Source organism: Sinocyclocheilus grahami, unplaced genomic scaffold (genome assembly GCF_001515645.1).
Source record: "Sinocyclocheilus grahami isolate Dianchi unplaced genomic scaffold, SAMN03320097.WGS_v1.1 scaffold538.1, whole genome shotgun sequence".
Lineage (NCBI taxonomy): Eukaryota > Metazoa > Chordata > Actinopteri > Cypriniformes > Cyprinidae > Sinocyclocheilus > Sinocyclocheilus grahami.
The window spans coordinates 617904-635765 of record NW_015505717.1 but is presented as its reverse complement, the minus strand read 5'-3'; the positions used below and the strand labels follow the sequence as shown (position 1 = coordinate 635765).

General features: G+C 37.4%; 1 long non-coding RNA gene across 1 annotated transcript in view; it reads right to left on the bottom strand.

Moving 5' to 3' along the window:
- The window catches only part of LOC107555579 (uncharacterized), a 29912-nt gene extending 12539 nt beyond the window's left edge, over positions 1–17373 (bottom strand). Inside the window, exons 1-2 of the long non-coding RNA XR_001605178.1 lie at positions 16977–17373; positions 4892–4896 (exon numbers count right to left, since the gene is read on the bottom strand). This is a non-coding gene — a long non-coding RNA (uncharacterized lncRNA). The remainder of the gene's footprint in view (positions 1–4891; positions 4897–16976) is intronic.
- Between the last annotated feature and the right edge of the window lie 489 nt (positions 17374–17862).

The window sequence follows — 17862 nt, the reverse complement described above, 5'->3', positions numbered from 1 at the left end:
AATTTGGCAGTGTTTAGTATTTGCTGTTCTGAACTTACGTAATGTGTCTATGTATGATTTCAGTCATGCAGGGTATCTGTAAATATCAGGTACAGTTTCATTCAAGAGAACCTGGACTTGGTTATTCGTTTGTTGAAGATGTTTTTCTGCTCATCTCTAATTGAGGTGAATCTCTAGGTTTTTAAACAACTCCACATAATTTGATGAGAACTACAGGTTACAGAGGCATTGGTGATGAGGTCAAGACTGCAGGGCCAAATGCATTATGGGAAAAAGATAATTTTTTTTTAATTTTTCAATTGATCCCCCCTTGAGTATATTGGAGACTTTATAGTCTTCGGTCTACATTAGCATTATTAATAGCTTGATTATTTACATATTTTTTGATTAAGCTTTTTTTCTTGTTTGTGTTTTATATATGTATATATATATACAGTGGCGGCTCGTCAGGGGAGGCAGGGGAGGCACAGCTTCCCCAAAATGTTGAGGTGAAAATGGGAGGAAGACAATTTAATGTTAATAAAATTCACAATTCATTTCAGTTCATGTCTTAGAATGTGTATTTTTTGTTTGTAATTTCACAGCTGTAATACCATAACAAGAATGAAGTTGGAAAGCGCTGCTTTTCTATCGTGAATGTGCCGAATCTGCTGATGTAATTACAACCGCTAGGTGATAGAGAAGGGGAGGGGGAGGCCGGGGAGAGCTGAGCTCTCGTACCTCCGTTGGTAAAAAAAAATTAGCCAATCAGCATCGAGTGTTCACTTTCAGTGCTGAGGAGTGTTGAGAAAAGAAACCTCGCAAGTGAGGCTAGCCTCCTTCTGATATCAACCACTCATCATAGAGACATAAATTACGTGATATTAGTTTGAACGTCTCCCGCTGCGCTGATAATGTACCAAGTAGTTATGAGTAGCAATATTGAATATTTGATCGCCAACAGATTTACCAAGCTGTCATTCAAACAGTATACATACAAATTTAAAAAAGGGAAAGCACGCCTAACTGGATATAGGCTATAGCAGTCGGCTTAATTAAATGTCACAAAAGGGCTGATGACGCAAGAGTTGCAACTATGGCAGCTGAGAAGGCCACTCTTTGTGTTCTTTTTGAAGAATTTTCGGAGCCTGATGAAATCGGTATAAATTCATGTTTAATACTGCAAAATACGCTCGATGTTTGTTCTTGTGAATTTATTTGGATGTTAATTACATTGTGTGAGCTGTCTCTTTAATACCGCGTGGTTTATATACATGTTGCTGCTGATTGGGCTGACATTTTTTACACACCCACCAAACAAGAGAAAACCTATTTCAAACCCCGTTGCACACCGTTTTACAGTGTAATAAAAGTTAAATTAAGCACAGAACTTGTATGCACTGTTAAAGTTTGCCACATATTTGACAAAACCATAAGCTAATTCTCAAAACTCCATGAATCATTATTCAGTAATATAAAAATAATAACCAATAATAATAATAAAGTATAAAATAATAACCATTTTGCACACATTTTCTGGGACGAATAAATAATTGATATTTGGGTTAAAACAAAAGGAAGCATATGGATTTTCATTCGCCACAGACATACATTACATACAAAATATACAGTACAGATAAATTATTATTTTTGTACTATTTATATGCTATTATAGGATTTCTTGATATTTTTAATTAGCTTTTTATTTTTATATTTTAAGTTTTTATTTTATTGTTATTTTTTTAAGTCAATTTTGATAGGTGCTTTTAGCATTTTAATAGTTTTTGTTTTTTAATATTTCTATGTAGCTTTAATCTATTTTTATTTCTGTTGTAGTAATTTTAGTTAATCACCTTAAACTTATTTTATTTCACTTAGTTGCAAACCAAAGCTAGTATAATTTTAGTTAACAAGTAACACTGATATAAACAAGTGAGTATTTATAAAATTAATGAGAGAAACACTTTCTCTTAGCAAACACACCAAGTTCTGTGCTTTAGTAAATGCTCAGAAGCTGTTGAGTGGTCTCACCCTTTGCGGTGTAGATAGGGTGTTTAAATACTATTACTATTAAATCAATTAGTATTGCAATTAAAATTGTCGCTACAGTGGAGACAAAAAAAATCCTTCACAAGCATACACACACAAAAAAAAAAAATTGCACATGACTGTGCTAACATCAGCCTCTCCCACATACACACACGACAACGGGCTCACACACACCAGCAGTCGGTCCTTTCCCAAACACCAGGCCTCTGTGTCTGTAATTCACTTGCTATGTTGCTGCTGGTTTGTTTCACAACACTGTCACATCCAATGAGATTCTCTCCCTGTCCTGGCTTCATGCCACTCAGTGAGAACAGCACACAGTAGAGACCCTCTCGCTGTCGCTCAGATTGCACCCTCCCCTCCATCAGCATTACATATCAGTGTCTGGCTACCGTCAGCCCACGCTGGCCCAGTCACGCACACTGAGCTCTTTACTACAGGGTAATTCCATGGGCAAATCCACAGAGGGCATAATGCAGGGATTAGAGCTGCAAGGCATTACAATCCAAAATATATAGCACACTTCAAACGCATCTCTATTCACCTGCCAGTACACTCTCTCTCTCTCTCTCTCTCTCTCCCTTGTCTTTCTCAGTGTCAATAATTACACATCCTGCCCTGACAAAAACATACTAGTGATATCAGATGTAAAATATGATATGACCAATAAGTTATGACAGCGTGTGTTTTTACATTACTTTAACTCATCAAAATAAGTTAAGCAATTTTCAACTTTATTTTATAAGTTGTACAAGGTTCAACTAATTTTTAAAACAGTTAAATGTAATTTAAGTTGAAATCACAAACAGCTAAATTGACTGTACTAAGAAATTTAAGGCAGCAACTTATTTTTTACAGTGTGGTAATATTTTGATGTATTCCACGACACTGAATGATTGCAATATTCATAAATTATAGTATTTTCATGGTTCTCAAAGGTATCTCAAATAATATTATGACCTTAACATAGTACCATCATGTCCAGTAAATCAAAATGGTTGAAATATGACCATGGCAGTGTAATTGTTCAAAACAAATCATGGCAAAATAAACAAGGTACTGTAAATGTCTAAAAACAAACAAAAAAAGTATTACCATGATACAGATCCAAAAATCATAGTATTTATTCACAGTATTATCATGGTATGTCAAATAAACCATGGTAACTAATACCATGATAAAATACTTAAACAAGTACAGTAAACAAGTTAGAACCATTGTACACATAGGAAAAAAACAGGGTTTTTCCTAATATCATGGCGCGTATCTAAAAAACACAAGGTAAAACCACAGTACATAAGTGACAAGGTAATACCATGGCACATGTAAAAAAATCAAAAATAGCAATAACATGGTGCATGTTTAAAAACAAGGTAATAAAATGGTACATGTAAAAAAAACAAGTTAATAATATGGTGCATATCTAAAAAGCAAGTTAATATATATAAAAAAACTAATACCATGTACACTTCTAAAATACAATGGTATTGGTTTAAACCAAATGTTGTCTACAAAAAACTAGGCAATACCATGGTACAGTACACATCAAATACAATTACTTTTATTTTTAGTATTTTATTTTCAATAGATTTTAATAGATGTATACGTAGATTTATAATATGGGCCATTTATGGGTTATCAGACATAACATGAAAACAATACAAATTTAGCATTTTAATAGTACAGAAAATGGGCAATAAATATAAGGAAATATAATGGAAAAGTACGTCCAAAAAAACCCACTGTGAAAGCTGTCCCTCCCATCCTCTTTCGCAGAACATAAAGAATGAACACAAGCATGTGCTTTACGAAAGTTGAGGCCTCCTCTCAGAGATCTGTGAAAGCAGCACAAACGGAGCTGGAGTGTGAATGAAACACCACAAGCCCAGCGATCCAGCGCCGACAGTCAATCACGCGGCACCCCCACCGTGCGTGCGTGCGTGTGTGTGTGTGTGTGTGTGTGTGTGTGCACATGTGCGAGGCCAGGCAGACAGTCAGCGGGGACCTGCCGATTCAATCCAAACCACCACGAGATTTCACCACTCTGACAGCAAAACCTTTTAGCCTTTCCATTCACCCCTACAAACGGTTTGTTAACATTACAGCCTCAGAACGACCGGATAAAAGGTCACGCAACCTTTCGGAAAACCTTTTTCTGTCACTTTTAATGAAGACTCTTACATAACAGCGCCACGGTAGTTCTGAAACTGCAGGAAACAAATGCTGAAATACTGAACTGACCCGCGAAGTAATCTCATTGGCAGTGGGACGTACAACACATGATACGACTCATTCTGCAGACAAAACCTGTTCTACAAAGCGGAGCTATTTTTCAAAGAGCTACCCAGTGACCTGAGCATGCACGTCATGTGACCCACCTTGTGATTTTTATCAGGAAGGGTATTTGAGACCTGCCCGCCTGGGGTGAAAATGCTTTTTCAGTCTGTTTGTTGTTAAATTGATTTGTATTTGTCGATATGGTTGCCATCCTGTAAAACTAGACACAAAAATTGTGTGTGTGTGTTCAGCAGACATGTCAGGGGCCCTCATTTCTCATCTCTGCGGGTCTCTGTTTGCAATGACCCTGCTTATGTAAAGAAGGATGCAGAGACACATAAACACACTTACACTAGAGAGCTTCGTGCTGCTGTTACTTAACGCACACTGGGTCTAAGGATGTCTGCTGGGATGTGAAGCCTTCTGGTGCCCGGCCAGCCTGAAAACTTTCCCAAATCCCAGGGGGGGAACGCAGGCCCCCTGTGATCAACAACAGCCACTGTTGAAAGCCCAGAGAGCTGCATTTACAGTATGTGTGTGTCTTTGGAAAGCAATGACATCCTGAAGAAAAAACAGAGATGTGCACTGTAGCTTAATATAATAATATTAGTGGTTGGTGATTATTTATTAATAATATTCCCATCCAAGGAATGTTGAAAATTTGCATAAAAATATGAGGGGAAAAAATGATAAAAGTTGATAAAACTGCCTCCAGCTTTTCTAGGAAGTACATGCAACAAAATAATGCACAGATGAAATCACAATAACCACAACATTCCAAAAAATCATTAAACACATCAATGAATAAATGAATGAATGAACACTGCCATTCAAAGGTTTGGGGTCAGTGTGATTGTTTTCATGTTTTTAAAAAGATGTCTCTTGTGCTGCATTTATTTGATCAAAAATTCTATAAAAACAATAATATTGTGAAATATTATTAAAATTTAAAATAACAGATTTCTGTTTTAATATATGTTAAAATGTAATTTAATCCTGAATTTTAAGCAGTCATTACTCCAGTCTTCAGTGTCATGTGATCCTTCAGAAATCATTTTAATATGCTGATTTGCTGCTCAAGAAACACATCAGTGTTAAAAATAGTTGTGCTAATTAACATTTTTGTGGTGACATTTTTTTTCAGGATTCTTTAATAAAAAGAGAATAGAATAATAAAATTGAGTTTTAAAATTGAACTTTAGAATTGCCTTTACTGTCACCTTTGATCAATTTAATGCATCCTTGAAGAAAAGAAAAATACTGACCTTTAATGAAGAATAAATTAACATGAAGAATAGATTCACAATTCTGGCATTTTATTGTGAGAAAAATAATTATAAAAAATATTTACTGTAAATAATCTCAAATATAGTTTCATGACCCTTAAAATATATGGCTAAATTGTTTTCTCAATTCAATCACCATGGACTGATTTGGCAAAAAGTTCATTTTGGACCCTGTATGTAACTCATCTGAACTTCAACCTCCTGAGAGCTGCCATAAATCAAGGCTGGTAAGCCTCAGCTGGAGTTTCACCAATGACCCCACTAGTTTCCACACACCATATCAGTTGCAGCTCATAACGTTCAGTTTCCAGCCCACACAACACGTATACAGATTCAAATACAAGAGCACAAGAGGCCCGAAATAGCTCTTCCCTGCGTACGCTTACCCTCTATAAACCGCAGTGTACACACCCATTTCACACACAACGTAAAATAAAAGCGTGAAAGGCATCTTACCCACACATGCACATAAAAACACAAGGTGGCACACTCCCACACAAACATACATCTCCTTGATAGTCCATTCTGCAGATTAAAGATTGAAAGTGGGGCAGATGATGACAAGAAAAAAATGAAAATGACTGCAGTGGTAGAAATGAAAAGAAACTTCCTCCACCCCCCACTCTCATACGCATAAATACACCAACACAGCTCCGCTTCATTATACCATCCCATTCAAATCCATATCACCTGGGGGAACGGCCCAGTCAGCCCTGCAGAACCACAGAGAAGCACCGGGATAATTGATAATTAATTGAGAGAAAGATCTGGGGCCTTTTAATTAACTATATGAGAAACGCTGCACAATTTTAAGTAACGCAGCACTGGTTACTGAAAAGCCCTTAAGAGGAATTTCCAGATTAGACTGCAGTGCTTCATGTCTTTTCAACTGACCCATTTAATGGAAAAACTTCTTATCATCTGACCCCTAGTGATTAGTTAACATGATTAAACTGCTGTGAGAAAACTGAATAAACCAAGCGAGAGTGGAAAGCTGTCATGTCTTGAAACACAGCAATTAGTTAACTCTTTGGTTATACGATACAAATTATATTTTTTTAGTTTGCGTGTGACAAATACAGAACTTATTTAAATTATTGAGTTTTTCAGCTTTTTAACACAATAATATCACAAATTAGAAAATGAAATAATAATGACATGTATTATGAATATCAATGATGAAGATGAAGATGATGATGTATTTCATCTTTGACACAATAATAACAAAAATATTAAAACAAAACAAAAAAACATGGCTTACTTGTATTAATAATAATAATAATTTACAATATACAACAATAAAAATATATTTTTATTCATATTTATAATTTTAAAACCATTATTTTTATGCAAAGTTGTTTTGCTATCTAAATTACAATGAATATTCATAATATCATAATTTACATAATCATTATTATTATTAATTTTGTTGCATATTTTATTATATTTATGCAAAACTGTTTTTCAAAACTTACGTTTAAATTGCCCATATGAGAATGAATGGTTATGAAAAGTAAACATGAACAATTATGCAAATATGTTACTTTAAGTATGTTACTTTTTATTGTTTATAATTTAATGGACAGTGCTGTCATTGTCTTGATGCTATTCTTTAGATATCAATATAACTACTGTATAACTTTAGGTAGCTATCCTCGATAACCAAATCAATCTCTAATTGCCCAATTCACAGTTTAAAGCGTCTGTGACTTGGCACACGAAATGTGGCTCCTCTAAAAAATAGTAATGCTGAATGATTTTTTTTACCACACCAAATAACAACAAAATCCTCTTTCCAAAAATTTAATAGAGAATGCTTACTGAAAGGTCTGAATTATCCTGAGATTTGGGAAATTGGAGTAACCATGGGAAGTTGGTGTAACAATGTGTAATTCCTTTACAATGTATTACAAAATCTGCCCTCAGGCTTAAGAGATTAAACAGCAGCACCGACAACAACAAGTTCACCGCTTTCTAAGCTAGAACAGGCAGGATTGAGAAATATTACTATTGATGGAACAATCACGCGCTACTCTTGGCAAACAGATTGTGAGAATTCAATGAAACCCGCTAATATAACAACTTCTGAGCAGATAGAGCGAGGGCTACGGCATATCATCTGACAAAGTTTTTCACAGAGAAAACTATTTGGAAACAGTTGCGTTCCCTTGTCTTTGGACTTGAACGTTTGAAGGCTCTGCGGCGAATGGGAAAGAATGTCTTTGTGCTCAAAGTAGACTACCCTTGAAATTGCGAGTCTACCATATAATGTTTCTCTAAGGGTGGGTTCCTGTCACAGAAGCTCAAAAAGTACTGCCTCCTCTCTGAAGTTGCTCAAAGCCCAAAAAATACAGTGCTATTCTGTGTTCCACAGCACACCCCATATTTTACCCCCTGCACTGTCTCTCTGTCAGTGGCTGAGAGGAATCGCCAGAGCTCAGTTTGTGCTTCAACATTGAGGTAACTAGTATGAATAGGTTGCTGAGTGAACAGGCCACATGAATCAAATCATTTCCCAATAGGAAAAAAGAAGCAGCCCTCCTTCAGCCCCTTTCTGGTATATCTTTCCTGATGTACTGCAATCTCCAGAACAACACAAGCACGCTCAGCAAGAGGACCATCCTCGCAGTAATGACCCCGGCCCAGTCAATTCAAGTTCATGGACACGCAAGGTTACAACTCTTCAGCCAGTGTCAACTAGAAATTCTCTGACAGCTGGTTATGCATCAAGTACTGACATTTACTAGAATCACAATCGCATTGAATGTGGGTAGGTGTCAGACTGGCTTGGTGTAGAAACATGTATCGTGACATGCATGGCCGGTGCTACATTCAGTCATACCGGAACATTTTCATGTATTTATGTAGTTTTTCTTCTAAAGGTCATACTGAAAGCTTGGTACAGCCATGTAAAGTAACATTAGCCTAAGTAGGTGAATCCAGGGTTAGCATGATTTTGCCAAGTAGGACAAACTCTTGGATCTTAGTCCTGGAATATATAAACATATGCCTCTCTTACACTAAAACAAACCCTTAACATTATCTACCCCTAAAATCACAGTTGATAACAATGTGGAAGACCCAAGCCCACACTAACCATTTAATCTGATTGGTTGGTAGGAACACTGACCCAGGACCAACAGATCCACGAACACATCCTACTCGTGAAATTATGGTCACTGTGGATCCAGACCAATCTCATCTTCAAAACACAAATTCATGTGCAGTATTTTTCAATTTCGGCCATCCATTAAAATTTCAAGCAAGCAAAACTTTCAAGAATCAAACGTCAGTACATGCTTGACGCACAAGAACAGACCATATTGGTTCTTGCATGTCAAGGAAGCACAACTGAGCTTCTGTTTACCATATTAGATGTGCTCCATGTAAGTGCATCAATCAATGTTTATATGTCACCCTGGACCACAAAACCCGGGGTCAATTTTTCGAAATTGAGATTTATACATCACCTGAAAGCTGAATAAATAAGCTTTCCATTGATGTATGATGTATGTATTGTTAGCATAGGACAATATTTGGCCAAGATACAACTATTTGAAAATCTGGAATCTGAGGGTGCAAAAAAATCTAAATATTGAGAAAATCGCCTTTAAAGTTGTCCAAATGAATTCTTATCAGTGCATATTACTAATCAAAAATTTTGTTTTAATATATTTACAGTAGGAAATTTACAAAATATCTTCATGGAACATGATCTTTACTAAATATCGTAATGATTTTTGGCATAAAAGAAAAATCAATCATTTTGACCCATACAATGTATTTTTTGCTATTGCTACAAATATACCCCAGCGACTTAAGACTGGTTTTGTGCTCCAGGGTCACATATGTGAATAAAAGCTTCAATTAAATCTGTTAATTATAATAAAGCAATCACATCTTTTCTGAAAACAAGAAATGTTGCCTTGGGAACTAGCTGAAATAAAAAAAGTTAACGTTTATTTTAAGTAATGCATTTTTTATGGGTTTAGTTTTAATTGACTATAATAACCCTGATACTGCTTCCTTGCAAGCTTTCTATAGATATATACTATAGCATAATGAACGTGCCCCACTCACCACTGAAAGAGAGAGATTTATGAAGTCAACTAGGAAATGCTTTCCGTTAGTAGATGGTGTTTTTTCATGAGATGGATATCAGACTGCATTCAGACTGCTGAAGAAGAGAGTTCCCCCTGTTCCCCTCCCTCGCGCCTGCTCTCCTTCTCATCTCCAACTGTGAAGGGTAAATAAATAGCAATTCCGGACGTGACATGAAATGTTTAACAGAGCCAAGGCTGTAGTATCTATTTTGCATATCCCACCTCCTTCTCTGGAAAACAGCCCTTCAGACACAAACCAAAAGCCCTCAGTACCGATCAATCTTTCTTTTTTTATTGCCGATATGATGCATTTTGTCTCACGTATGGGAAAGTTCTCTTTTTCAGTGCCGGCTGTATTTACAATGCTCAATATGGATTTCCATGATGCCCTCAAAATGCATGCTGGGACAAGCAGACCTCTTTGATTCTGCATTAAGAAACAAATGTGGATCTGCAGATGTCACAGACAGCTGACATTTCAGGAACAAGACTCATCAGAAAGCCGAACATCCTCATGCCGTGTACTACACGACCCCCTTCTCCATATGGTTTCTGAGTTTTCAGTTGGGTAACCATTGCGAGAAGAGTAAAGTAAACAAACAGATATTTGGACTTCATGTGCAGTAGCTTATGGTAAATATTCTCAGTCACTGCTGACACCTGGGATACCGTTTTGCACGGTGGCCTTCAGTTAACCTCATTCATCGGTGTCAGGCCTCATCAGCCCACTGCCTGCTGCTCATTCAACCTGCAAACCTCCTCATCCCAAAACTGCTTCACCACGCTGACAGCTGCTGACTCTGTGCAAGAGATGGCCTATTTAGCAAGAACCTTCAGAATTATCATTGACAGGCTTTTTAGCTAAAATATGAAATGCGAGCTACTGGATCTTTACATTTGACAAAAGTGGCCGCCACAATGTTCAATCCTGATACCCGCTGTGAGACCCATGATGCTTTGCAGGTCCCACTACATCCCTCTCACCTGGCTAGGTGGAGACATCTTCCGGTTTTCCTAGCTCAGTGGGTCGGATTCACGCAATAGTCATAAGAATGCAATTCTTCTTAATTTCTGTTATTACAACTTGTCATAAATCATGGTAAGATGTTTAATTAATATTTTACATTGTTTCAGCATGCTAACATATGATGCATTCGCTCTAGTGAGAGTGCAAGAAAGACGGAGGACAAATGAATACAACAGATCGCTCCATCTTGAGAAATAAAATAACTATTTAAAATACACAGCACATTAAAAAAATTAACTTCAAGAAAATATTAGCACCTTATGCATTTTAGCTCCTAGAATTGCACCTAAGAACATTAGTGAAACATTGGGGAAAAGGGTCCATTATCAATAGTGTGGTAATGCAAGAACGCTTACTTAGAAGTCACTTCCAAACCAAGTAGTTTTATATTGGTAAACACTCCAACTCAAGCTGAATTTTGCCTGTGGAATTTCGCATACAGGTAAATAGGAACCGCACCTTTATATTTTATATTTCTAAAAAAAAAAGAAGAAGAATCCGGCCCCTGGAATACATTCCCCATGGAATCTCTACCTTAGTTCCTTCTCTTTCCCTTCTGACTATCAAGCTTGTCACTCCAAGGAACTTTAAAGGGGTCATGTGATGTTGCTAAAAAGAACATTATTTTGTGTATTGGTGTAATGAAATGTGTTTATGCGGTTTAAGGTTAAAAAAACATTATTGTCCACATACTGTATATTATTGTTTCTCCTCTATGCCCCGCCTTTCTGAAACACGTCGATTTTTACAAAGCTCATCGTTCTGAAAAGCGAGGTGTGCTCTGATTGGCCAGCTATCTAGTGCGTTGTGATTGGCCGAATACCTCAAGCGTGTGACAGAAATGTTACGCCCCTAACATACTGTGATGCCCTGTCCGGCCAGAGCGACGAAAGAAAAACAATAAAACCTATTACAAACGAGGCATTTGTTACATCCAGTGGGGACATAATTTCGGATTATAATGACTTATACTGTCTTTTTACGCGTTGCGTTGCATAAACATAAAACCATGTCTGCATTTGTGATCGGAGAAATGACAAACAACAAGCGCTACTCTACACTGCTCAAAACTCGCGTTTGAATCATTAGTGGCAAATTCTTTAAACATGAAAACGTACTTACAGTCTGTGAGTCAGAACAGCCGGCATTGTAGTCTACTCTCCCAGGATCAGAACACAGTCCTCCATAAAATGCATTGCACACATCTGAATATTTGGGTTGAACTGTTCTGGAACAGTGTTGTAAATACAACTTAACCACTGATTTCTAGTCGTGTCCTCTTTTTTAAGGCCAAACAAAGTATTTTCGCTTTCACAACGAAACACACAGCATCTTCACAACATGGCGGCGATGGTGGCAGCAACAATAACGTTACGCCTTCTTTCTTTGCATGAACATTTGGGCAGTGTTATGCAAATCTTCCCACATCGTGACGTAGACATGTGGGGCCGTGTTTGAACGAGGCGTTTTAGGAGGGTGTGGACCAGTTTTAACTTTTATAAAGAATATCTCTTTGGGTTTGAGACTTTAGTCTTTGCAACTTTAGGGATCTTATCTATTCACGAACAGCTTTTTACACTCCAAAGAGAAAGGAAAACTTGAAATCGTATCATATGACCCCTTTAATCTGCAATCCCGTCCTGTACAGCATGAAATGTGAGGGCAGACAGAAGTATGTGCTGCGGTTAAAGAACACTTGGTGGTCCTATTTATCTGACTAGTTGCATCAGAAAGGATGGCATCTTTGTTCCACGAGCATTGTCTTCATTTGTGTGTTCTGTGCCTCAGGGCTTATAACATGCTGGTCAAATTATTCCAGCTGCCCTTTGTTTATGAACTATATGCAAAACAGTTCAAAACAAGCTAAATTTATTGCAGTTTCAAAATGTAATACAAATCAGATGGAAAGGAAGAAACAGAGATGAGATATTCAGCCACATAATGCTATATTATTTAGTAATTTTCATACCAAAAGAATTACTAGTGACAAGAAACATGACTGACACTAAAGAGCGTAAAAATATGTGGGCAATTTTTCCCTACCAAGTTCCTCATTACAAATAAAGCAATTCTAGTGCCAAACTATATCGAAGGCCATTAAATATGAATATGGCCAACTGTGGGGATAAAAAGGTTGAGACACATGAATGAACACTAAAAATTGCACAGAGGTCTTACTTTGTGCAGTACCTCAATAACTGACTGATGCATATGTTGAGAATGAGGCTTTTTAGTCTGTCGATTTCCTGAGGGCTGATATATTAAGAACCATCAACCTTCTGCTCATTCACGAACTGCAAAACAGACAACAAAAAGGTATAGTTCATCTATAAATGAAAATTATGACATAATTTATTAGCGTTTGTGTTGTTCCAAACCTGTATAATGTTTATAAAATGCAAAATGAGATGTTTAGCAGAACGCCGAAGCTGCTTTTTTCCATTCAATCAAAGAGAATGGTGACAGTGGAGGTCAAGAAAGATTTTTGGTCAGTAAGGACATAAATTTCAATTTATTCACCACAGTAAGCTTCAGAAGAATTGCAAAATACTGGTCTACGGTATACAAGTCTTTAATATGGCTTTTATGGTGCCTTTTTCGTATCTTGGTCTCATTCACTTTCACTGTATGGAAAAGTGCAGCATGAATATTCTCCTAAATGTCTACTTTTCTGCTCCACTAAAGAAAAAATCCATACAAGTCTGGATTTACATAAAGATTAATAAATGATAACCAAATTTTCATTTCTGGTGAACTATCACTTTAAGGAGGCTCCAAAAACGGATGCTACTTAAGGCTTTCTGAAACAGGCCTTTTCCACAACAAGCTTTAAATGGGTTTTCATCATGTTCTAAACCAGCTGCACATGAGCGTGAAGCTTTGCTGTTCTTTGTTGCCTTCATGGTGAAAGAGTGGCATCAATAGTGGCTCTACTATCTGGATATGCCCAAAGGGAGCAGCAAACGTACAGATCCCCACGCCAAAGGAGGACAGCAGCCCATAGAGGGGTCATCGATCCCCATACTGACACAGAGCCGCTACACTATTCACACTCTGCCATTCAGAACTTCAGCAATCGATTGCTTCTATATCTGAGCCTATCTTCACTACAAAGCCTCAGATCAGCTGACTGACAAGTATGGATGCTGCTTTCATGGACACCTGGTAAGCTGCCACTTCCGAGGTATAGGCAGACATATCACAACGTGTTACAGAATTAGAGTAGGAAACAAAATACGGAAGAAGACAAAATCATATAAATAAACAGGGGACAACCTGATAAGCTTGTACAAGTGGATAAGCATAATTAAATATGCCTGCACATCACTTTCACACAGCCTTATGTATGCATGCATGCTATATGAAAAGTAATAGATTAATTGGCATAATGTACCCACAATGTGAGTAATAAGCTTTATATTTGTTGACCAAAACCTTGTCATAAAACACATTAATATTACTGATATACAGTACTGGAATGAGCAAAATCATAGGGCTGCATGATATATCAAAACATATTGATCAACATCTCAATATGGCTTTGAGATTTGAATTGGATCTTTTTACGAGTATACATCCACATTTTTCAAGTTTTTCCAAAATCATTCAACCAAAAAAGCTCTCACTTAAAAAAAGTATTCAGAGTAAAAAGTAATAATTTTATTTTTTATGCAAACACCCCAATAAATCTAGAATTATAAGTTCTTTCCCAATAGAGTAATCTGGTCAAAAAATAAATAATCATATCACAATATATATTGCAGAAAAACATAATGTCAGTTTTTTCCAATATTGAGGAGCCCTACTTCAATCTACTGCAGTGTTGCCTTCTGACATCTTTGAGATTGCAGTGGCCAGGTATCAATAAGAATTTCCCCACTCTTAAAATGACTTCACTTGGTCATTCATGTGCTTTTTGAGTTGAACTCAAAATCACAATATTTCTGACTCGAAGGCCACACTGTAAACAAGCATTTGAACTGAAATGAAATGAAAAATCACCCTGTCTATTTTCTTATTGTTAACAATTCATCCATGCATGTAACTTTTAATTATAGACCTCATAATATTTTATCAAAATGTCATAACTGGATCTTCAGGTGAAATGTCTAACCCTACTAAACCCTACCCTAAACCTAGCCAATAGTGTTAACAAAAGCAAATGTGAGATAAAAATGCATTTATTGAAGCAAAAATTGTGTTTTTTGGTGCATTTATCGTGTTTTACAAGTTTTTGAGCTCTTTTATCGTGACTTGTGTTTCAGGGGACTCGTACCCATCCACTCCTCCGATCGCAAAATGCAATGCAGTATACCAGGTGAGCTACTGAGCAAGTTTACTATGTCAGAAAAGCCATACAGTACATATGAATCAGGTTATGTGATGCAAATGTAAAAATGCATTAGTTTACAAATCATACACTATGGAAAAATGCCTTTTACGTTCAGAACCATGCAAGAATAATCTTTATTAATCAATATTCTGTCCCTGTATTAATAATAAGTGTGAAAAGGAATAACAGTGTTTTACTGCCTCTAGTGTTCATTTAAGGTAGAGGCACATTTTTCCAATGAGTCTAGGTTGAAAATGTTGCCCTGTTCATATTACAAAATGTCAAAGACTTCAACTAAACCACTGAACTCCTTTTTGGAGCTTGAAACGTTTTAACCCTGTATAAACAAAAAAAAAAGCTGAAACATTATTTAAACATCATCTTTTGTGTTATGCAGAGCGAAGAAAGATTAAGTAAATGATGACAGAATTTTCATTTTTGGGTGAACTGTCCCTTTAAGATAATGCAAATCATTCTACTCAAAACACCACATGGCACATGTGGCAAGATTCAAATTTGAAAGTATATGTGGAACATGTAAGATGTATAAACAGCAACAGATGTGCACTTGCGGATCAAAAGTCAAAACAATGTTACATCGTACAGTGAAGTATATCAGCATACTACATTATAGAATACTATAGTATACATTACAGTATAAAGTGTAACATAAGCCGTCATATGACATGTGCCATAAATCTTTGCACATGTAAAATGGTTAAGGTTATACAGTATATGTACATTGCACAATATAGTTTGGTACAGTACAGTATAGTACAGTACAGTATGCAACTGTTGCAAACTGTGCACAAACGCAAGGCATAGTATATTAATGTACAGAACACATAGTACAGTATAGTACGTGATATAATGATACTCTAATCCTAACAAAAGACATACTTAAGGCTGTCTCAACCAACTGTTTACATAATCAAAGCTAAATTGCACGGTTTATTTAGTAAAGCAACAAAACCTGGCGCTGCATGTCGGTCACAATGCATGGAGCCCCCATCAGCCCTGCAAAAACACATGAAATATACACAGCAACAGCTCATTATATAACCAGCCGGGATGAACCGAGTGACATCACGGCGGGATACACTCAATGGCTGCATCTCAAAGCCTAGTAAACCTGCCTACCTAGACAGCATTACTGGAGTCTGTTCAGAACGCGCCGAACAAATCACACCGCCTTTTAGGAACCATACGATATGGTGCGCTCACTAGGTACTGAAACACAACCAGTGTATATTAAAACACTGTGACAGTGAAGCGGAGACAAAGTGTTGTAGCCTATTTGTACGTGCTATTCTCAATTAAACAGACACGGGCGATAAATGCACTTGCATAAACCGCGTAGCCGTGGATTAAACGGTGCACAAGGGTTGAAGTCGCAACTGTAGTGTAGCCTAACACTTCCGCGATTGTGTTTTCACATCATAAGGGTTTCCAGCAACAATGTTGACTCAGCAGAAGTGTGCACAGCTACGACGAGTGACAGTGTGTTCAAAAAAGTACAGCTGACTGATCAATAATCCGCAGATAAATTGATGTTTATAAGTCTATCTGGAGCGATAAAAGGAGGCGGGGTGGCGCAGTTGCTCAGCCCCGCCGAGAGCGCTCCCTGCTCGGGCTTACAGCTCACAAGTAACCGCCCCGCTTCCCGTACGCTACTTCAAAGTAGTTATATAATTTTTAATCGAGATGACAAACAGCACATTTTGAACATCTCGCCCGGTCGACCGCAGACAGGTTGACATAATAATTAGTGCAACTGTCACAGTACATATTTACAAATATTTTTTTTAAATAAACGTCACACTCTGTTCCTCCTGCGTCCTTTAGTTCCCAGCCATTTTTCCCTGACTGCAAGCAAATCTAAAAGACAGTTTTGTGCTGGTAAATTAGATGCACGGACTTACTGTACGGTATAACGGGCAGGGAAGCGCGAGGCTCTCCGTGTTGCCAGGGCTCCGTGCGTTCTCGCGCACTGCCGGTGGAATCGTCTCCCCTCCGCTCGTACAATGATGTCTGCTGCAGCCCGAGCTAATAGCTCTATCGCTCCTTGCCCCCACCTCCAGTGAGTGAGTGAGTGTGTGACGGAGGGAGTGAGTATGTGTGTGTAGGCGTGCGTAAGAGTGTGTGTGAAATGTGTAATCCAAATATGGAGCAGTTGGCCGGCCCAGTTAAAGAGAAGGGATTGGAGGTTGTTCCATTAAAAGTATAGAAAAACATAATGACGTTTGAGGCTCCATAAACAAATGGTGTGTTTTGAAGTTGAACATTACATGTCAGTTAGTTTCTCTAATCTGAAATACACAGCAGCGTTCCGGGAGTGCTGCTATTTAGTTCAACATCACTGAGAAACTGCAGTTTGTATCATTTGCTCAGAACAGGGAATGGAAATCCCGGAGTGGAGTTAGAGCCAAGTGATTATAGAACGCTATGAGCCATGGAGCTCTGTCACTCCGCTCCACTCATTCAATGCTCCAGACCGGGGTTTACCCTGTGCATTAACGTGGAAAGGTAGACGCTGTGGATTGTTTTGGAACTCTGCCAGCGATATTTATTAAAAATAAATGTATTAACTAAATACAAGTAGCTCAGTATTAATTTCTTGCTTACAGGTGCATCTCAATCAATTAGAATGTCGTGGAAAAGTTCCTTTATTTCAGTAATTCAACTCAAATTGTGAAACTCGTGTATTAAATAAATTCAATGCACACAGACTGAAGTAGTTTAAGTCTTTGGTTCTTTTAGAATTGGTGGGTTTTTGTTAAATGTCAGACAAAATCATCACAATTAAAA